Here is a 24243-nt window from a genome sequence, read left to right as displayed (position 1 = left end):
TCTTTTTTGCCAAAACTTTAATATGTACAAGCATTTTGCATCCATTTTTCTTTCTACTGGATGGATGACTAATTATTCATGGTGACCTAATCAGGAATTTCGTGGAATTGTTGACAGTCAGAAATAGAAAGATAAGGAAGGTGGATAGGAAAACTACTGCTATTGTTAGAACTGGGCTCAAAAGCCATATTTTTTGCACACATCATACCATTTCACTTTAATTTCCTTCCCTTTCCTTGTCTTTGAAAAGTGATCAATTCAGCTACAACAGGATGAACCAAACTAGCTCCCAGGATAAGGATGGACAGTTATAAATGGGGTGGAAGAAATCAGGTGGGAAAGAAGTGGCTACATTCTGTTCTGGAAACCTGTTATAAGCAAAGGCAGTTAGGTCTCCCAAAATTAGGGTGACCAGCCACATCCTGTAATTTTTGGAGCATGCTGGGGATTCTGGCACAATCAAAACTAACATGTTCCCCTTGCACTCACATATGGTTCAAATATTCAACTTTTTCTGTTTAAACAAAAACGAAACCAAAAAACTAGAAGCAGAAAAACTAAAAATAAACAAACAATGAAAGGATCCAACAAAGAGAAATATCTTTTGCTTCTAATGACTGACGAACATTTTTCTCTTGTTAATTTTAATTCATTTTTAAAGAACAAGGCAGCAGAGAACAAAAGGCAGATTATGGAATTTTCCCAGAGAAAGTGAAGCAGAGCCTTCGGTTTGGTTCTGAGCCGAGACATCAGCTTCCTCCTGTTGTGTACATTCTTGTAGCTACCATTGCATACCTTGATGTCAGAGAGCATTGTGTATTCAGATAACTTTGTGTGATGAAGCAAGTGGGTAGTTGTTCTTAGTGTCTACAAGCAGGTTGGAATCTGGTGCTGGAGATCATACAATACTAGAGAAGAAATATTTGGGGACTCCTGAGTTTTAATGGTACTAAATTTTGTGCTTAGGTCTTTGAATTTTGCATATACAACTCTAAAAGTAATTCAATAGAGTGGTTTTTTAAATGACTATAAAAACTTTCCAGACACAGAAACTCATTGAATCTTAATATTAACCCTCTGAAACATGTTGAGCAGGAACTGGGGAAACTAAGACTAAACTAGATTTTTTTTTTTCATCTCCCAACATCAAATAACTACCAGTCAGCAGAATTTGATCTTAAATCTAAGCGTTCTGATTCCAAATTTCATGTCCCTCCACTACAGATTTTTGGCCATATGATACTTAAAAAATTAGGTTAAACAGTTGAATCACTTTCAGTTATATGTGGCTCAAGAAAGATCATTTTTTCCTGCATTTTAATTCTCAATGTCTAAATTTAATATAAGGATTTCTAATAAAGCATTATTTTTGTGTCTGTGGAATAAATGTTTGCCATTGATGTTGAGTCATTACTGCAGTATTATAGATGATAAATATGAAATCAAGTGCTTCCATGATTTATGTCAGTTGGTTGGCACTCAACCATGACTCTCAATTCCAAGTCAGCAGTTCTGAATCTCACCAGTCTCACCTCGCGGTTGGAGAGTTCCAAGGGTTTGTAGGATTCAGAGCCAAAGTGCTCCCTGAGTTAGCTTTGCAGATGATTCATTACTCCAGTATGAAGCTTGAGGACCGGCCAGATTAGGTGGAGGCTACTCTGACCCCGTTTAACAAAGAACACAAGATGGATTCATTCACTAGCTCCTCCACCTACTTGAATATTATGAAATCAACAAGCATTTATTTAACAAAATCTTGATTTGTGTCCCCAATGTCGTGACCAGTTATCTACCTAGGACTTCTTAACAGCAGTAGAGGGAAGGTAAGTCAATTTTTTTTTTTTTTATTATTGTTGACCTTTGCTTTCAAGAGGGATATTCTTTACTCATCTATATACCCTTTGAGCCAGTCTATCTTTCTAAGACAACTCTGAATACTTACCCTGTAACTGGGCCCAAGAAAGTCTGTTTTTCATTCTCTACCATCATGAGGGTCCATGTTTTTACACAAATCTGAGCCAGTTCTTCTTTTCCAACCAGTAAAAATAAATCTTCTTGTCCTAAGAAAAACAGACCACCTCAAAAGATGGTTCAAAAGCCTTCTTGGAAATCAAGTAGCACTTATGAAACACGATTTGCTTGTATTACCATAAGTGCCAATGAGTAAAAATCATATGGATTAAATTTCTTTGCAAATAAATACGGGCTCACTAATGAGGAGTTAGGTTTGCATTTTGCCAATACTGCAGCAACTTAGTAAGGATTTTCAGCCTTTGAACCAATGGATCTGCTGTTCCATAGCATGAAGTAAAATGAATCATAAAGACAAAATGTTCCAGTCCAGCCAGAGGAGCTATTCTGAAATAGTTTTTTTTGTTTGTTTTTTTTGAAATCAGACTGATGTTGATACTGATTAAACTTAACATCATTTGTAAATGCTGTGATTTGTTTTATTTACAGCAAATACTATTCTGATTTTTTAAAAAAATCATTTTTCAATGACAAGAGTTAGCAATAAAGAAACTAGGGGCAAATATTTAAGATGCAAATTGATAAAGAATAAGCCAAGGGCAAACAAACCATGCATTGAAGATTCCTTCCTCTGAGCCTCTTAAGCATTCTGTTTTTACCTTCCAGTTTCTTAATAATAATTATTTTAAAGATGATATGTGGTATTAATTGTGATATATATTATGAAAACAGTGCTAAATGTGCCAATACAACTTACTTAAATATGAAAAATTAATTTACATTCATGGTTAGAAATGGATTATTTAATTATTCTACAATTGAAGTCATCTAGCTAAAATAAATGCAGAGCTCAGATTCTAAGCTGGAACAATTATAATCCCAAAATGATTAATTAGATCATTCTGTATTTATCTGGCCTTATTACCAATTATATACAAGAAACTACAGGCTACAGTGAATAATTTGACTTGTTCTAGATAATCCTAGACAAAACTCTAGAGAGGAATTGGATAAAACAAATGTTTTTATTTTTATAATGCATTTTGACTCCAAGCCAAGTCTTACAGGATTTTGCTTGGAATTACATTCTGTTATTTGCAAGCAAAGAGTTCCCTAGGCTATTAGATTGGCAGAGCTAGTAAAATACTGCTCTTCTGAGGCTATTTAATCTTAGCATTCTGAAAAGGTCCAATCTATTACTGTTGCTAAGTTTAACCTCATGTGAGCCACAGCACTGGGGCATGAGGTTCACCATTCTCAGTATGGGAAGTCAAAGGTCTCTCTGCCCATGATTTGATGAAGACACTTGAATAGAATCCACTTGATTAAGACCAGTCCTTTAGCTTTTTATTGTTTTTGCAGCTCTTTGATGCCTACTATGTGTTCAGGCCTTATGTGAGGTCCTGGGGATATTTCTCCTTCCAGGAACCCCAAGAGTCTGGTAATGGTAAGGAAGAGAGATCCATAACTGTGTCATGGTAAAAGGTGATTCTTATAATGGAAGCAGGCAGTGGTGTGGTCTTTCAGAATTCATAATGAGACTGAAAGTGGGTTCAGGTTGTGCCAGTTACCTACTGCCATATAACAAACCATTACAAAACTAAATGGGTTCAAACAATATGTATTTATTTGTTCACAATTTTCCTTTGTGGTCTGAGCTCAACCACAAACTTTCTCTTGGTGATTCCTGGGATTAATCATGATGATTCAGCTGGGGCCAGACAGTCTAAGAACTATACTTGGCATTTAGGTGGGATTCTCAGCTGGACATCTTGCTTATCCTTGGAGCCTTTCCAGCAGATTAGCCAAGGTTTTTAATATGGTGGCAGCAGCTTTGCAAGAGATTGAAAACAAAGATGGCGAGGTCTCTTTTGAGCTAGGCTCAGCAGTCACACAATGCCACTTCTACTGCATTGTACTGGTGAAAAGGTTTGATGACACCACTGGAGATCAAGAATGGGGGATACAGGAGCAGCTGGGAAGAAATTCTGGCCATTTTGAAAGACCACAAGAGTTAGGGAGTTTCAAAGTGTGTGAAAGGAAGATGTATTGTGCTACGTCTGAAAAGATGTATGCAGTTTTTGTGCCAAAATATGTGTGTATGTGTGTGCATGTGTCTGTGTGTGTTTGTTGGGGCAGGGAGCATTGCTGGAAGGGAAGAGAGAACATTCCAAACTTAGTAGTGTGCACAAAGGATGGTTCAATACTTGTACATTGCAATTGCGTCTATGTTGGTGAACGTGGAATGCATCATAGCTTGGGTAGAGGCTAATCAGGGAAAATGATGGTGAAGAGAGTTTTTGGAAATAAGTCTGGAAAGTCAGACTGAGCAAAGGTTATGAAAGAGCCTGTGTGAAAAGCTCAATGATGTGGAATTTATCCTCTAGGTATCGGATAGCCAGGAATCACTTTTACACCAAGTTTCTGGTCTATGTGGGGGAGATTTTTGAATAAATATTTGTTAACTACATAAAACAGGGCCAGTGTTTTGGCATGGCTGGTTAAGGGGCTGCCTGCAATGCTGGCTTCCTGTACCGGTTCACATCCTGGATGCTCCATTTCTGATCCAACTCCCTGCTAATGCACCCAGGAAAGCAGCAGAAGATGGCCTAAAAATTAGGATGAGTTTAGGAAGACTTCATTTATCTCTGATAGGTCTCTATGTCTTGTTCAGTCTGGGTCTCTGATCTACTACTAGATGTTTCCTTCAAACACTCTCAGTCCACTTGGGACTCACGAAGAGTTTATGGTAGCAATTTAACTGGAGTGGATGGTGGCTAGAAAAAGAAATTGAAAAATTATACTCGGTTTTACTCAACTGGCATGTTCAGTTGGTAAAGATTTGGAGGTCTGATTAGGATGAGGATGTGGCACTAAGAAACTGGCAAACAACATCTTGACACCACCACAAAGAAGCTCCTGTTGCCATCTAGGTCAACAGATCAAAGTTAAATATTGGCTATAGAGAGGGAAAATAGCAGATTCGGGAGGGAGCAGCATGCTACTCAGGGCTAGGAATAAAAAGTATGGAGAATAGGGTAGGAGGTATATGTGCAGTGGAGAAGAGAAGAGGAAACTGCCTGGGAAGCCCCATGGGAGGAGGGGAAATGGCTTGAAACTGTGTGATGAGTGCTAATGTGCACACGGAGAGCAGCAGCCATAGACAGCCTGAGCTGGCAGCATTATTGAGACAGCAGGAGGAGGTTGGACTGCACCAATCCGTAGGGATAGAGCCAGAGAGAGCATGGCAGGGCCTGGACTAGAGCCAGGGAAGCTGGTAGTCGCTGGTGGTTGCCTGGGCTCCTAGTGGAAGTGGAGGGGGATGGCTGATTCAAACCAATCTCTCCAAAACAAAACCCACAACCCTGCAAGGAGAGTGGCAGGTGCCATTTTGAATCAGTGCTACAAATGCTCCCTCCTCCCCTCCTCGATGGAGTGGAGACCTGTGGCCAGTGGAGGAAGAGCTGACGCCATTTTTGGACACAGGCAGGTGGCAGCCACGCCAGCTCCTGTGCGTGCACCAAGCAATAGCTGGGGTCACCCTCCACCCAGACGGCCAGGGCCATAGAAATTCAGAGGAGGAGGGCCTCCACTGGGCCAGTTGCAGTAGGACAGTTGCCCTGCAATGGGAGGGCCAGGGGAGTGCCCCTACAGAGGGAAGTGGTGCCTGCAGGAGCCTCCTACCCACCCGGCATAATTAAGAAATGAGTGGGGCTACAGTGGGTGGGTACTATGCATACCTGCAAACCAGAGATCTTACCAGAGAGAAAAACCTGTCTTCCCTATCAATGCCAAATCTGGTTGGGAGGAACACACACAGCCAGTAGCTCTGGGAACACCTTAGTTTCCTTATAGACAGGACTGGCTAGCAGAGTGGAGAGGCCCCAGTGGCACCGAGATCTGAAAGCCCTCGGATCTGAGTTTGAGAAAACAGTGACTGAATAAGGAGAGGCAGAGCATGACTAGGTTTCAGGAAACCACAGAATGCTTCTCCACACTCTCCAAGCTCCTCAGTTGCCTATAACAGAGAACCCTGTCCACACTCAGCAGATATCTCTTGGTAGTCACTGAAAGTGTAGATGTCCCACTAAATCTCAGACACAGACACAGGTCAAAGACAAAAAGCCATAAAACAACAACAACAACAACAACAAAACAAATTCTACAAATGCCAAAAAATAAAGGCAAAAATTCAAGAAGTAGGAATAAGGAAGACACCATTAGCTTCCCAAAGGAACACTACAACATTTCAATACTAGAATATGAAGATAAAGAGATTGAGGAAATACCAGAAATGGAATTCAAAAAACTAATCATTGGATTACTCAGAAGCAATCAGAAGCCAATTCACAAACCAGACCAAACTATATATATTCATAAATGAATATTTTCTATGAAATTGAGACTTCAAAGAAATCAAAATGAAATACTAGAAATAAAGAATTCGATAGATAAATAAAAAAAATACAGCGGAAAGTTGCAGAGTTGGTGAGGCAGAAGAAAGGATACCCAAGCTAGAAGACAAATATCTGGAAATTTTACTGCCACCAAAAACAAGAAAAAGAAATTAGAAAATTAAAAAACACTGTTGGAGATCTATGGGATGCTATCAAATGACCCAACATACAGGCCTTAGGAGTTTCTGAAGACACAGAAAGAAAGAATCAATTACAAGGCCTTTAAGTGAAATAATTACAGAAACTTCCTTAATTTGGAGAAAGAAAAGGACATCCAAGTGCCAGAAGCACATAGAGCTCTTGATAGATATGAAGGAAAAGATATCTACCATGACACATCTTGTGAAACTCTTTACTGTAAAACATAAAGAAAAGATTCTAAAATGTGCATGAGAGAAATGCCAAATTACTTTCAGAGGATCTCCAATTAGACTCACAGCAGACTTCACATAAGAAACCCTACGGGCCAGGAGAGAATGGCAAGATATAGTCCAAGTTTAAAGAGATAAAACTGTCAACCCAGAATATTGTACCTTGCAAAGCTCTTATTTATGAATGAAGGTGAAATAAAGACCTTCCATAACAAACAGAAATTGAAAGAATTTGTCACCACCTGTCCAGCATTACAAAAGATGTTTAAGGATATGCTACACACAGAAACACAGAAACATGGTCATCACTATATCACTATGAAAGGTGAAGGCAGAAAATCTCCCAGTAAAAGTACAAAGGAAATCTAAAGTAAAAAATAGGAATATGTGTTAAAAAATGGCAGGGCAAAGGCATTACTTATCAATAGTTACCTTGAATGTAAGTGGTCTCAATTCTCCAGTTAAAAGACACAGACAAAAAAAAGGAAGGCATTTGATTTGTGTTTGGCTGGCACTGTGGCTTAACAGGCTAATCCTCCGCCTTGCAGCGCCGGCACACCAGGTTCTAGTCCCGGTTGGGGCACCAGATTCTATCCCAGTTGCCGCTCTTCCAGGCCAGCTCTCTGCTATGGCCCAGGAAGGCAGTGGAGGATGGCCCAAGTGCTTGGGCCCTGCACCCGCATGGGAGACCAGGAGAAGCACCTGGCTCCTGGCTTCAGATCAGCGCGATGTGCCGGCTGCAGCGGCCATTGGAGTATGAACCAACAGCAAAAAGGAAGACCTTTCCCTCTGTCTCTCTCTCTCTCACTATCCACTCTGCCTGTCAAAAAAAAAAAAAAAAAGACACAGACTAGCTAAATGGATTAAAAAAATCTATTTGGTGCCTACAAGAAACACATCTCATCAACAAAGATACTCACAGACTGAAAAAGATATTCCATGCTAACAGAAACAAAAAAAGAGCTTGTGTAGCCATCCTAATCTCAGATAAAATAGACTTTAACACAAAAACATTAAAAGGGATAAAGAGGGGCACTATGTAATGATTGAGGGATCAATTCAACAGGAAGAAGTGACTACTATAAATGTATATGCACCTAATTATAGGGTATCTGATTATTTAAAAGAAATGTTAATGGATCTAAAGGGAGATACAGACTCAAATAAGTAGTAATAGGGGAATTCAATATCCACCTTCATTAATGGACAGATCAATCAGACAGAAAATAAGCCAAGAACCAACAGAGTTAATCAACACTACAGACCAAATGGACCTAACAGATATCTACAGAACTTTCTATCCTATAGCTGCAGAATATTCATTCTTCTCCCCAGTGCATGCAACTTTCTTTAGGATTGATCATATGCTAGGCCATAAAGCAAGACTCAGTGGCGCCGGTACCCAGGGTTCTAGTCCCTGTTGAGGCGCCGGATTCTGTCATGGTTGTTCCTCTTCCAGTCCAGCTCTCTGCTGTGGCCCGGGAAGGCAGTGGAGAATGGCCCAGGCCCTTGGGCCCTGTACCTGCATGGGAGACCAGGAGAAGCACCTGGCTCCTGGCTTCAGATGGGCGTGGTGCGCCGGCTGCAGTGCACTGGCTGTAGTGGCCATTTGGGACGTAAACCAATGGAAGGAAGACCTTTCTCTCTCTCTCTCTCTCTAACTCTGCCTGTTGGAAAAAAAAAGAAAAGTAAGAAAAAAAATCAAAATTGTACCATGCATCTCTGACTACAATGGAATGAAATTGGAAATTAACTAATCAGGAATCTCTAGAACATAGGCAAACACATAGAGACTGAACAACATGCTCCTGAATGAACAGTGGGTCACTGAAGGATTCAAAAGAGAAATAAAAAAAATTTTAGAAACAAATGAAGATGCCAATGCAACATATCAAAATTTATGGGATACAGCAAAAGCAGTGTTACGAGGAAAGTTAATAGCAATTGGAACCTACATCAAGAAATTGGAAAAACACCAAACCAATCAGCTATCACTGCATCTCAGGGACCTAGAAAAAGAATAGCAAACCAAACCAAAAGGCAGTAGGGAAAAAGAAATAATTAAAATCAGAGATGAATAAACAAAATTGAAACAAAAACAGTACAGAAGATCAGCAAAATGAAGAGCTGGTTTGTTGAAAAATAAACACAATTGACACACCATTGGCCCTACTCACCAAAAAAAGGAAGTAGAAGGCCCAAATTAATAAAATTACAGATGAAAGAGGAAATGTAAGGACACCGCAGAAAAATGAATTACCAGAAATTACTACAAAAAGCCATATGGCAACAAATAAGGAAACCTAGAAGCAATGGATAGATTCCTGTACACATACAACCTGCATAAATTGAGGCATGAAGATGCAAGACATAGAAAACCTAAACAGACCAATAACCAAGACAAAATTGAATTAGTAAAAAAGGCCCTCTCAAGAACAACAACAAAAAGCCCAGGACTGCATGGCTTTAATGCTGAATTCTACCAGAGATTTAAACAATAACTAACTCCAATTCACTCAAGCTATTCAACACAATTGAAAGGGAGATGATCTTCCCATATTCTCTCTATGAAGCAAGCATCACCTTAATTCCTAAACCTGAAAAAGACACAATAGAAAGAGATCTATAGACCAATTTCCTTGATGAACATAGATGCAAAAATCCTCAACAAAATATTAGCCAATCGAATCCAAAAGCATCAGAAAAATCATTCACCTGGACCAAGTGGAATTCATCCTTGGTATGCTGGGATGGTTCAGTACTTGCAAATCAATCAACCCATGTGATACATCAAATTAATACATTGAAGAACAAAAACCATATGATTATCTCAATTGATGCAGAGAAAGCATTTGATAAAATACAATGCCCTTTCATGATGAAAACTCTAAGTACATTGGGTATAGAAGAAACATACCTAAATACAATCAAGGCAGTTTATGACAAAGCCATGGCCTGCATTCAACTGAATGGGGAAAAGTTGGAAGCATTCCCATTGTGATCTGGAACCATACAAAGATGCCCTCTCACAATGACTATTCAATGCAGTCCTCAAAGTTTTAGCCAGAGTCATAAGGAAAAAAAAAAGAAATCAAGGGATACAAATTGGGAATGAGTAAGTCAAATTATCCCTATTTGCAGATGACATTGTTTTATATATAGGGGAATCCAAAAGAATCTACTAAGAGACTATTGAAGAAGAATTTGGTAAAGTATCAAGATATAAAACCGACACAAAAAAATCAACAGCCTTTGTATACACAGACAATGCCACAGATGAGAAAGTACTTCTAACATCACTCGCATTTACGATAGCTAAAAAAAATCAAATCCTGTGGAATAAATTTAACAAGGATTTCAAAGTTCTCTGTGATGAGGATTATAAAACATTAAAAAAAGAAATAGAAGAAGAAACAAAAATATGGAAAGATCTTTCATGTTCTTAGATTGGAACAACCAATATTATCAATATTTCCATACTACTGCAAGGAATTTACAGATTCAGTGCAATACCAATAAAAATATCAAGGACATTCTTCTCAGATTTAGAAAAAATGATGCTGAAATTCATATGGAAACACAGGAGACCCCAAATATCTAAAGTAATCTTATACAATAAAAACAAAGCCAGAGGCATCACAATACCATATTTCAAAACATACAGCAGGGCAGTTATAATCAAACAGCCTGGTATAGGTACAAAAATAGATGGTTAGACCAATGGAACATATAGAAGCACCAGAAATCAATCCAAGCATCTATAGCCAACTTATCTTTGACAAAGGAGCTAAAATCAATCCCTGGAGCAAGGACAGTCTCTTCAACAAATGGTGCTGGGAAAATTGGATTTCCACATGCAGAAGTATGATTCGAGACCCCTACCTTACACTCTACACAAAATTACACTCAAAATGGATTAAAGACTTAAATCCACAACCTGATGCCATCAAATTATTAGGGAACATAGGGGAAAATCTGCAAGACATTGGAATAGGCAAAGAGTTCTTAAGAAAGATCTCAGAGGCACAGGTGATCAAAGCCAAAATTGGCAAATGGCATTACAAAATTGGAAAGCTTCTGTACTGCAAATGGAACACTCAACAAAATGAAGAGGCAACCAACAGAATGGAAGAAATTATTTGCAAACTATACAACTAATAAAGGATTAATAATCAGAATATATAAAGAGATAAAAAATTTAACAACAGCAAAATAAACTACCCAATTATTAAATGGGCAAATGACTTAAACAGACATTTTAAGAATGAAGAAATCCAAATGGCCAACAGACACATGAAAAAATGCTCAGGATCACTAGCTGTCGGGGAAATGCAAATCAAAACCACAATGAGATTTCATCTCACCTCAGTTAGAATGGCTTTCATACAGAAATCTACAAAAAAACAACAAATGCTGGTGAGAATGTGGGGAAAATGGTACCATAATCTACTGTTGATGGGAGTGTAAACTGGTAAAGCCACTAGGAAAACACTATGGAAATACCTCAGAAATCTGAATATCAACCTACCGTATGATCCAGCCATTGCACTACTAGGAATTTACTCAAGGGAAATGAACAGCCCTTGTCTGTGGTGTTAATAAATTTTGATTTTATAATAATTATGGGTTTACAAGAGGTTGAAAAATAGAATACATAGGATCTTCTTCATCATTCAACACCCCCACCCCCAGTGACATGCTATTACAAGGATAGTGCGATATTAAAATGAAGAAATGGACATTGACGCATTGTTGTTAACTGGATTACAGAGATCTTATGTAGATTTCACCAAGTTATCTGTGTGTGTTTGTGTATGCATTTTTAACCCGTGGAAGGAATCATGTAATCACTATTACATTCAAGATACAGAACTCATCCATCACCACAGAGGAATTCTCTCATGCTTCCTTTTACGTTTGCACCTTACTTCCTTTGAGCATTTTTTCAGGAATGAAATATTATTGCAATTATTTATGAATATTTATTATTGCAATTTTTATGCCTCAAGATGCTATTCCCCATTTTCTGGGAACCTTTTACATAGCATATTTTAAGTTCTCTTTTCTTACTATCCTGGCATCAGCTCCTTTATCTATGTGGATGAAGAATTTAGGAATTTAAGGTGGCCCAAATTTTAAAGGTTCTTTCTTGCTTTATGAGAGCAACCCTTATGGTCATCCTACTCATCACCCTCCTCTGATCCCCCTACAACCCCAGAGACTCATCATGTACATTGATTATATCTCTGTTGGGAGAAATCTTTACTTCAAGTGCCAACACTCTTGTGAAAATTCAATAAAATATCTGTTCTATCTGTTGATAACACAATGATAGATGTAGATATATAATATATTTGGGACATAAAATAACCACCCTTTTGAATAGTCTCTCCTTTTAATTAATAATTAATAACGAAAATAAAATTATTAAGGTTGGCAGACAGTAATGATAGATATAGTTGACAAGGTAGCAGCAAATATCTAGTTTAATATCATTCAGAAGCAAAATAATCCTAGATACTGCATTTATTTGATACAGACTCTCATGATTATGAAAAATATCTGATTATCAATTAATTACATTTATTATTCACACAGTGTCTCTCATGGTCTTCCATTAACCTATGGATTCATTGACTGTTGAAAGGATATTTTCTAGGAATTAAGACAGAGGACACTTGCTTTTTTATCATGAAAGAGTATATTAAATGACTGAGACTTGGCAATTTCTGTGATAAGATGGAAATAGAATACTATAAAAGTTAAACAATTTGTTTTTTAAAATATTTAATTTATTTTAAAGGAATAAAAAGAGCTCATGAGATGTGAAGACAGCGGTGTGTTTTGGAGAGAGAGCACTCATGACTGGTTCACTTTCCAAATGCCAGCAACAACTGGGGCTGGGACAGAGAGAGAGCCAGGAGTCTGAAACTCAATCCAGCTCTTCCACATGGCTTGCAGAGATCCAACTATTTGAGTCACTACTGCTGCCTTCCAAAGTGCATCAGCAGGAAGCTGGAATTGGAAGTGTGACTGAGTTCTGAAACAGGTGTTCTGATATGGGATCTGGGTTTTCCAAGCGGCATCTTAACCACTCCATCAAACACCTGCCCAGCTATAAGAGTTAGAGTGCATAAGAGAGTAAAGAAATCCTTAAATATTCTAGCATAATTCCTTCATTTTATAGTCCTCATAGGTGATGCGGTTGTGCTGATTACCTGTAAATATTCTAGTCACTTATTTTGTTTTAGTATTTTTCACTTGGTGGAGAGGGGGGAACAGAGAGATAAAGTGCTCCCACCAACTGGGTCATGACCCAGATGCCCAGATGGCTGGGACAGAGCCAGGCCACAACTGGGAACTAGAAACTCAATCCAGGCCTCACATGTGGGTGGCAAGAACCCAGTTACTGTAGACTTCACTGCTGCCTGCCAGGAAAGCTGGAGTCAAATACAGAGCTGGTTATTGAGCCCAGGTGCTTCAGTGTGGGAAACAGACATCATGATCAGCATCTTCAACCACTAGGCCCGACACCCACCCCTCTAGCCACTTTTAATATAAAATCGTCTGTTTCAAAACTTTTTTAATCAGTTGTGGTCTGATTTATACACTCAAGACACACTGCAACTATATTCACTTTGTTTCCAATCAGTTCCTCAAGAATGCACCAGAGGATTTTCCATTTGGAAATGGTGAAGTTCGCCTCACTGGTGGGACAAGAGTAAGTGAGAACCTTACTGTGGTCAGTCCTGGCCTGAACGTCTTTGTTAGCTGGGGAGAAGTAAGGATGAAAACTCACACACACTACCACAGTCATGACAAAAATTCTTGCTGGTTTGGAAATGGTCCCTGCTCACTCCTACAAAACTCCAAAATAGCTGAATGCCCTAAACACTCATTTCATTCAGAGATGAGTAATTAAGAAGAATGAACAGCAGGTCCATAAAAATCATTATATAAAAAATAGAAAACAGGAGTAAGCTGTCAAATTTACCCTGTTCAGCAGAAATATGATGAAATCATGTTCAAATATTTTTCACTAATTTAAAAACACTGCAATGAAGCAATCTAATTTATAAAAGGAAAACATGAAAGTATTATAAAAGACCTGAGGAAAGAGGTGACAACACACTAAAAATAATTCAACTATGAGTACCAAAATTTAGGAAAGAAAGAAAAAATATTTTAAAAATGAAAACAGGCTAGGTGTTTAATGTAGTGGTTAAGACACTGCTTGCAATGCCCACATCCCTTAGTGAAGTGTTTGGGTTTAAGACCTGGCTTCATTTCAATTCCAGCACCCTGGGAGGCAGCACTGATGCTTCAGTAGTTGGGTTCCTGCCACCTCCATGGGAGATCTGGATTGAGTTCAGGGCTCCTGGGTTTGGCCTGGTCCAGCCCTGGCCATTACATGAATTCGGAAAGTGAACCAACAGATGGGAGAGTATTTGCTATCTGTCTGTTTCTCTCTCTTTTGCTCTCTCTGTCTCTCTTTCCCTCTCTCTTTATCTGTCTTCATTTCAAATAATTATAATAAATAAATAAAAATTAAAAAAAGAAAATTTGAGTGGAAAAACTGTAACATAAACATAAAGGAGAAAATGTATTTCCAACAAGCTGGAAACCACGTGCCTCCCCTTGTACCTCCTGACTCCTAAGACTGTCAACATTGAGACATATATCATTAAACTTGACTTGGAAGAAAAATATTTTTGCATAACCAGATAAAAAGCCTGTGTGTTCATATGGGAAAAATATAGTTGGACCATTGCCTCATGGATTTTACCAAAATAAATTCTAAATATGTAACTGCATTAAGCATTTAAACGTAAAATATTAACTTGAACTTTCTAGATGAATCATAAAAATATGTTATGATCTCACAGTTATAAAGATCTTTTTAATTATGAAAGCTAAAAGAATGATACATGGAAAAATTTAAAAATGACTGCCATGACAAAACTCATTAATAGAAAGAAGAAAGAAAGGAAGGCAGAATGCAAGGAGGAGCGAGGGAGGAAGGAAAACAGAAAGAAGGAAAAAAAAAGGAATGAATGAGAAAGTATATGTGGAGCTTCTAACACATATAAAAATAACTTCTAATAATCAATAAGCTTCGCAGGAGACTAGATAATAATTTAAATGGAAATGTCATGAAAGAAAAGCAAAATAGACCTTCAACCTGACAAAAAAGTTAAATCTTACTTTAAAGAAAATAAAATTCCAATCAAGAGATTCAATTTTTCACCTATCAGACTGATGAAAGTCTTTTTTAAAAATAATTTTGCATTTCACATTAGATCTTTTAGTTTTTTTTTTAAAAAGATTTTATTTATTTATTTGAGAGGTAGAGTTACAGACAGATGGAGAGGTCTTCCATCTCCCTAAATGGCCACAACAGCCAGAGCTGGGCCCGTCTGATGCAAGGAGTCAGGAGCTTCTTCTGGGCTTCGCACATGAGTGCAGCAGCCCAAGTACTTAGGTCATCTTCCACTGCTTTCCCAGGCCATTAGCAGAGAGCTGGATCTGAAGAGAAGCAGCTGGGACTCGAACTGGCGCCCATACGGGATCCATAGGCAGAGACTTAGCCTACTGCGCCACAGAGCTGCCCCCTGGTGAAAGTCTTATAAGAGGTGGGAAAACAGTCCTGTTATGGCAGGGTTGGTGAAAGTGTAACTTGAAAACTGAAACAAACAAACAAATCAAAAGCAAGCAAATCACCGTATGTATTGGTTGTAATGCAGTGTGTCTCTGGAAGCGCATGTATGACTCTCATGGTTGTTTCTTGGGAAGAAACTTAGGTAGTTTGGAGGAAGAGTAGAAGTTAGACCTTTTACAATATGCTCTTTTGAGTATTCTTCCTTGTAAGTTTCTTTCCCGTTAACAGTAATGTTAGCATAAACAATTTGTTATATTGAAAAGTAGGTGACTACCTTGCTCTTAAGACTAGTCCTCATCCCAAGAGTCCTAGAGTCTTTCTCAGCTAAGACTGGTGGTGTGTGTGTGTGTGTGTGTGTGGCTGCTGGGGTGGGGGTAGTAGACTTTGCTTGCAGCGGCAAGTGTAAAGAAAGCAGTGCACTAGGCTGTAACTTCTTGTGGCTGCATGGTGCATGCCCTAAAGACACTACACCCTTGTTGGAGAGTCTTTAATGACCCACAAGGGGACAGGGCATTCATGGGGCTCAAACTTCTGCTCAGGGTTCCAGCCCTCTGTAGCTCACACTCACGATGGTCGGTCTTTATACCTTTGAATGAAGTCACTTTGGCAGTGAAGCTGGGACTGGGGCGGTTTTCGGCATCAGCCACACACTGTGGAGAAAAAAAGGACCCACCCTTAAACCCAAGGGTGTTTACACAGAGCCCTGATAACAAGGCTCTGCGCTCATCCATGGCCCACCCTGCCACTGTACTTTGGTCAGAAGCCCTGCAGTCTATCTAAATTCTAATCGTAAGAAGTGATGCTTTCCTTTCCAGAAAACCTCAGCTTCTTGCTGGTTAACTCATTTCAACTCCCAGTTTTAAGTATTGTATGTGAAGGACCCAATAGCATTCTCATTTTTTTTAAAAGATTTATTTACTTATTTGAAAGGCAGAGTTAGTTACAGAGAGAGGAGAGAGAAAGAGATCTTGTGCCGGTGCCACAGCTCACTAGGCTAATCCTCCGCCTGTGGCGCCGGTACCCCGGGTTCTAGTCCCTGTTGGGGCACCAGATTCAGTCCCGGTTGCTCCTCTTCCAGTCCAGCTCTCTGCTGTGGCCCGGGAGTGCAGTGGAGGATGGCCCAAGTGCTTAGGCTCTGCACCCGCTTGGGAGACCAGGAGGAGGCACCTGGCTCCTGACTTCAGATCTACGTGGCGAGCCGGTCGTAGCAGCCATTTGGGAGTGAACCAACAGAGGGAAGACTTTTCTCTCTGTCTCTCTTTCACTGTCTAACTCTGCCTGTCTAAAAAAGAGAGAGAGAGAGAGAGAGAGAGAGAGAGAGAGAGAGAGAGATCTTCTCAAGTAACTGGTTCATTCCCCAAATGGCTGCAATGACCTGAGCTGGGCCAGGCTGAAGCCAGGAGCCAGGAACTTCATCAGAATCTCCCACGTGAGTACAGGGGCCCAAGCACTTGGGCCATCTTCTGTTGCTTTCCCAGGTCCTTTATCAGGGAGCTGGATTGGAAGTGGCAGCCTGCTGCAAGCCGGTGGCTTAACCGGCTGTGCCGCAGTGTTGGCCCCCAGTAGCGTTTTCTAACTCATGCAAAATAAGCAAACAAGCAAGCAAACACAAAAATCTCCAACAAAATCTGTGGTCAGATCCTGGCTTCTCTGCTCAAAATTGACTCTTCATCGCCTGCCTTGTGATACCATGTCAACATCTCATTTCCCTTTTAAATTTTATTTATTTAATTTATTCATTTGGAGAGAGAGAGAGAAAGAGAGAGAGAGAGAGAGAGGAGGTTCCAACTTGTCAGACCCGGGCCCCTTCAGCCCTGCCTACTAGCCATCTCTTCTCTAATTACCATCATGGTCTAGTATGGGTACCAGCTCTGGCCCTGGGGCAACCCGGCAAACATTTCTGCCATCCGGTGGGTGGGCTCTGGTCCTACCCTGCAGAGCATACTCTGAGCCCCAGCCTTAGGGAGGGGGCTTCCTTCCTTATCTTCTTCCTCTCTGCCTCCTCTATCTCAGCCCCACGGTATTGCTCAGAATTATCCTTCATCCTTTCTTAGTGGCTAGTCTTCACTAAATGATAATTGGTCTCAATTCACTGCTCAAGTAACTGAATGGTTTCTGTCTTCTGACAACACCTGCATGAATGTGTGCATTAACTAACTGAAAAGACTTCTAACATTGTTCTTCCAAGATACTGAATAACAATTTACTTCGCATTTGGCGAATTCAGTGGGACTCTCAATTTTATTTTAGATTGTCCTAATTATATTGTACAAAGAATTGTGGTTAGCTACTTGCACCACAGAAGAAAGAAAAAAAAAGTACATGATAAATAGTTTACATTACCATATTATAGGGAATTTAATGACAATGAATTGCTGAGATTTGGCAATATTCATATTAGCAAAAACTCAGGGATGGGTGGGATCACAATATGATGCGGATCTCACTGGTGGCAGCATGTTGTTTTGTACAGGGGACTATCCCCTCTCAATTGATTTATTAACCACATTAGTTAAAATTTATTTCTGCAACTTTTCACATGAATTAAATCTAGGAAAGGTATTTTTAATTTTTGAATATCCTTTAGCAGCAGTGAAGTATTCCTGAGATGTTTAGTTTGATTCTTCTTGCAAGAAAAACCATAGAACTAGAAGAGTGCCCTGGTGGTGGTATTAGGAAGTAAGGCATGATGAGACTGCAGATTTGGAAACAGCTGGAAAACAGTCTTTTATGTGTTGTGCCTGGTGGTTTGCAACATGTTTGGAAGATACAAATGGTTTTAGTTTGTCTTTTCATTGCATTTTTTAAGGTGAGCCCTGAACAGAGTTTAACAAGACATTGAGAAATAATGCTAAGGGAATTTGAAAGACCAAATGCCACCGTGAAGCCTGGCTATTTAGTCTGTGACTCTTCCAAACCTAACATAACCTTTCCATAAGCTTATTGAATTGTCTTGCGCAGGACAGAGCTGTCCTCTTAACAGAAAATTTAACATTTAAAACTTTAGTTCGGAATCATTCCCAGATTTGACACCTTGTTTTGTTTTTGTTTTTTAACCAACTTCCTTATTTGTGGACCAACCAATCTTGGACTTTCATGGAGTCTGAAATGTATTTGGCTTTCAGCCAATGGATAACTGATGTCACTTGTCTATCTGTTGGGTGATCCTTGGGATTATTGGCCAAATATATGCCAGCCATATGTGAAATAGTACTCTGTGCCAACCATCCAACCACAGAAGGTTGTCATTAATAACTTCATGAGTAGACAATGTGGTGAGATTAGTCTCAGCTCTTCATGTGTTGGCTTTCAGACTTGGCACTGGTCAGTGGGGGATGTATTGGAAAACCCTTCCCACATCCATAGATGCTGTCATAAACTGTGTGTAACAGATGAACAGCTTTGAGGGGAGGATAGAATCACTCATCAGCTATTGGCAGGAAGTTAGCTCTCTGGCTATTTTACAAGGCTAAGAAACACTGTATTGTTCAAACTTAAAGTCAAGTTTTTAAGACCATGGGACATCTCATGTCCACCGGTGACTTTGCCCAACTAAGGAGGTATTGCAGAAGCCAGTGGCTCAGGCTCTCTAAGGGTTTCTCAAGTATATTGAGTCACCCAACCTGCTATTCCTAATGGAAAGCTATTATTGTTTGGGGCTGATTCCACTGAGGACAGTCTTATCACACCTGTGTGCATTCAATAGTGCAGGCAAATATCCTGAATTTTAGCTATTTAATTGAACAAAGTAATGTGGGAATGGGTATTGACAAAGTGAGAATGCAGGAAAATCACCCTGCAAAATATTTCCATCCCCAATCACTTTTAGGGGGTAGAGAATTTAGCAGCCCTCATCAAAAAAATTTCTTCCATGTCCATCATGTGCTTCTCTTCAATGGTAAGAGATGGGGCTCTCTGCATAGAGAGATCAATTCTCAATTAATTGTGTCTCCCAGTCCCAAGCAGAATTAGCTCCTCAGCCAAGCTTCCCTAGCAATGCTCTGTCTACTCCTATTATATCAGTTACTGTATAAAAGGGCATTGTTTAAGGTTTGTTTCTCACCTGATGTGATACCTTACCTATATCAATATCCTCAGCTACTAAAAGATTGATCAGCACTTAATAAGTGGCTGGCAATATCTGTTGACCTATTTAGTGTTGATTTCAGCAAGGAGGGGGCCTGCCATTCTGTCCTATGTTTTATTATTTACAATATCTCTTAAACATAGCCTAATAAAATGTAAGGACCCCATAGCTTAATATTATAAAATGTTGAAGAATACAGAGATTCTGGGATCAGCACTGAATATGAAGCTCAGGGTGTAGGACTAACTACGCAAACTTAGGTAGGTTATTTAAAGTTGTGTGTCCCCAATTTGCTTACATGCAAAATGAGTTCAATAATGACATTTAACTTGTTGACTTCTGTGAGAATTAGGTAATATACATCAGGTGTCGAATATAGTCAACAACAATTGTCAAGTATTACTATCACTGTTCCATTACTCATCAAACCTAGGAGCCTCCATCTTTGTCATTTTAAGATTGAGATTGTAGACGCCTACCCTATCATGTTGCCGACTGCCTCCTTCAGACAGTGCTGGCTGAAAGGAAAAATGTGAGATAGACTTTATTGAACTGCTCTTTTGTTTGTCAAGATGTTGGAACCCTCTGTAGAAGATGTGCTGTGAAGCTGAGGGATTCTAATTATTTGGGGCTGACACAACATTCCAAGAGTCAAAATAACTAACAGGGATTCCACTGCATTTTAACAGTCTTTACAAAGCAGTATTTCTAGACATTTGTCACGTCACCAGGAAATTTCATTTCTTGCAACAGAGTATGGTAATATACTTAACCATAAGGCTCTTATTTTCAAACAATTTGCATCATATTCATCTGTGTTAGAAAAATGGAAATAAAAATTTTTGAGTCAGCTAAAATTGATTGTCTCCTTTCATTGGTTTATGGGATTCCACTCCACACAAACAACTACAATGCCAGCTGGTATTTCAGCTGGAAACATCTGCAGGAGCCTGTCTTTCCTTGCATCATTTTTTTTCCTGTTAAATTAAGTCCCCACCCCCTCAACACTCTTTGGTTGATGATTTTACTCATTGAATAAAAGAGGTCTTAGGAAAGAAACGGAAAGTCATGACCACAGATGGGATAGAGTTTTTTTTTTTTAAAGATTTTATTTATTTATTTGAGAGGTAAAGTTACAGATAGTGAGAGGGAGAAACAGAGAGGTCTTCCTTCTGTTGGTTCACTCCCCAGATGGCTGCAACGGCTGGAGCTGTATAGATCCGAAGCCAGGAACCAGGCACCTCTTCCTGTCTCCCGTGCAGGTGCAGAGGCCCAAGCCCTTAGCCATCTTCTACTGCCTTCCCAGGCTATAGCAGAAAGCTGGATTGGAAGAGGGACAGTTGAGACTAGAATCGGTGCCCATATGGGATGCTGGTGCTGCAGGCGGAGAATTAACCTACTGCGCCACAGCACCGGCCACAGGATAGAATATTAAATTACAGAATGAAATATAGAAATAAGGCGACTATTGGATAATTAGGAAAAATCTACACTTAAGATTTTCAGGGCCGACGCCACGGCTCACTAGGCTAATCCTCCGCCTGCGGCACCGGCACACCGGGTTCTAATCCCAGTCGGGGCGCTGGAGTCTGTCCCGGTTGCTCCTCTTCCAGTCCAGCTCTCTGCTGTAGCCTGGGAAGGTAGTGGAGGATGGCCCAAGTCCTTGGGCCCTGGAAGACCAGGAGGGGCACCTGGCTCCTGGCTTAGGATCAGTGTGGCGCGCCGGTCTCAGCGGCCATTGGGGATGAACCAACGGAAAAAGGAAGATCTTTCTCTCTGTCTTTCTCTCCTTCACTGTCCACTCTGCCTGTCAAAAAAAAAATAAATAAATAAATATAAAAGATTTTCAGATAATCAGAGCTAAAGAAATAATATCATCAAATCAATATTTAACATGTAATAGTCTAATACTTTTGCTACAGCTTCTTATAAAATCTCCCAATATCAAATACAAAATGAATTTAATAATAACTTTTAAATTGTGGACTTCTGTGAGACTTTCTAGTGTTAGAAAATACACAACTCATAATTTTATCTGTTAGATAATTCATGAAACAATTTGTAAATATCCTAATATTGTGAAAATACAGCACTACAGCATTAATTTAAACTTATGTTTATTATCGCATATTATAATCATGACCTTATAGTAAGATGGCATGTATTTCGCTGATGTCTGTCCTCTGCCTTGGAACAAATAAATGCTAATCATTCAAGCTATCCTTAGAATAGTGTAATTGATTAAGTGGTGGTTCACTTTCATTGTAAGATGTCTCATTCTGTAAGGTTCTTAAACATGAGGGTGTCATAGGGTAGACTATGGCAGTATTGCTGTCTGGTAACAAAGCAGAAGCATCACTTCTGAAGCCACCTAAAAATATCCTTGTGATTTGAGGGAAGATAAAATAGAGACACATCCCCAGAATTATATTTGCAAATGTGAACTTCATAGATTATTTGCATCTGAATTATCTGCAGGGTGTTTCTTTAAAATGTCAACTCTAAGACCAGGATCTAGAGTCAGTCTTTGGACATGGCTTGGGTATCTGCATTGAACTAGCTATTTAGGGAACTCTTTGCTACAGTAACTTTTGAGTCACAAAGTTGGAGAACCTTGGAGAAAATTAAGTTTGCTGAGCTTGTAGACTTACTTATTAACTCTGAGAAACGCTAACTGGAAAAAACCTTTATACACTAATAAATTCAATTATTAATAGGCCACCAATATTGAACTGAATATCTATTCAAAGGTAAGTATTGCCTTTTTATATTACTATATTACCAACTATACCAGTCCCACTTGGTAAGTGCTGTCTGGAAATTTTGTCCAGAAACTTTATATCCTGGGAAAACGGGAAATTATTACATTTTTATCTGACTTAAATTCTTGGACAATGTAATTTGAAATTAGTTACTTCTTTGGAGTAAAGTTCTCTAGTTTGTTCTTAGGTATTTTGAGTCCAATATTCAGATAGATTCCTTCTTCCTCTCTCCCTATAAAGAATTTAAATCCTAAAAATATGTGGAACAAATTCCTTCCCAGACTAATGAAAAACAGTCTTCTACAAATTGTGAATCCACATGTGGAAACTCAGAAGTTTATAAACAGATGTATATGAATATATGACTGTGCAAAGAGTTAGAAATCACCGCCAACACCGTCTCATTGGTTCTGGTCACCCAGATCCCTAAGGCCTTACACTGCAGTTTTCATTTACATTACAGTTGACGTCTTTTATTGTGTTATCCAATTCAAGGAGCTCTCTGCATTCATCAAAGCTTTGGTTTGGAAATCTGGGGGACTGTCCCTCATGGAGTTTTCCTTACCTTGTGTTTCTCTTTCTGTAGACATCTTTCTGGAGTCTGCAACATATTAGGAGTTCAAAAAGAGAAGGTGACTGCAAATGTGCTTTGCAGTTTGACCAGATGTGTAGTCAGTGTCATGAAATACATTCAATTATTCTATAAATAGAGGGCAGAGGCTTCCTTTTTACCACTTGGTGATTAATAAAATGTGCAGCATGCTGAGCTATATCTCACTCCCTATTACTCAATTACTGCAACCTCTCTTCTTCCAGCCAAATACAAGACTTGCAGATGTTAAAGAACAGATTTCATGGTGGAAGTCTTTTTATAATAACCTGAGAAATCACAGCTTAGATTACAAACCAAAAAGAGAATAGATTTCATTTTTGTTTTCTAACTAAGGGGAGAGAGAGAGATTCAGAAGTAGAAAAAAAAATTCTGATCGGATTAAATAGCCTTCAAATATGAAGATGGAAATTTATATATTTGTTGTGAATGATTTATTCTTTCAATTGGGTTATGGTACTTCCAATAAAATTTATGACAGAAAAAATACAATAATCTGCGATTCTAATTCAGTTACCTATTTTACGTGAGAAGTTTGTGATTTGGGGTTCGAAGAATTAGGATGATTTCTGTGTGTCAGTTTTATGCAGGGACATATTCACTAGAATGGGAATTATCTGCACTATCATGTGAGTGATAATAGGAGTAGATAGTAACTAGAAAAGGACAAGAAAAAATGTAAATGATTGTCTGACAGACACTGAGGATTAGAATTCCAAGCAAATATCTAAGTTGCATTTTTGGGTGGCTGAATGTATATGCTTTGTTGATGAAGTGCTTTCCACTGTAAACTTTAAAACAGCCATTAACTATTTGCCTGCCCCCACACGGGGAGAGCCAGGGCAGAGATGTAAACAGAAAGGCAAAGTTCCCAGAACAACATTCCTGCTGAAGATGCAGGATTATTTGTCTTCATTTAAAATAAGCCCAGTGTGTATGCTTCTCTAATAGCATGCCATTTCCCTCTCTCTCTCTCTCTCTCTCTCTCTCTCTCTCTCTCTCTCTTTCTCATTTCTATCAGGGTAATTGCCATTTTCTGAACACGATGTTTAACTGATGCCTCGTTATCTCCTCCCTGCGGCTGGCCTTGGCTGTACACATGTCTCTTTTTCCCCAGCTGTTTCTGATGTGGCTGGTATATGAGATTACACTTGTCTCTGCTTACTACTTTGCTGGAAGAAATGTTATGGTTCAGTAGCTCCCAAATGTACTTCATTGCAGAGGTGTGTAATAGATGTGGAAAGAAGTGGCTTATTGAATGGATGTACAGCAAAGTCCTGTGGAAAATGAAGATAGTACATAATAGATTTGAACTAAGTCAAGAGA

General features: G+C 39.2%; 1 long non-coding RNA gene across 2 annotated transcripts in view; it reads left to right on the top strand.

Moving 5' to 3' along the window:
• Window positions 1-1643: 1643 nt before the first annotated feature.
• LOC133764780 (uncharacterized) overlaps window positions 1644-24243 on the top strand; it is a 47718-nt gene continuing 25118 nt past the window's right edge. For both annotated transcript variants that reach the window (XR_009866469.1, XR_009866468.1), the window contains exon 1: window positions 1644-1823. This is a non-coding gene — a long non-coding RNA (uncharacterized LOC133764780). The remainder of the gene's footprint in view (window positions 1824-24243) is intronic.

This window comes from Lepus europaeus, chromosome 7, assembly GCF_033115175.1.
Source record: "Lepus europaeus isolate LE1 chromosome 7, mLepTim1.pri, whole genome shotgun sequence".
Taxonomy (NCBI): Eukaryota; Metazoa; Chordata; class Mammalia; order Lagomorpha; family Leporidae; genus Lepus; species Lepus europaeus.
The sequence above is the reverse complement of the archived record's forward strand: the minus strand, read 5'-3'. Positions and strand labels throughout refer to the sequence as shown.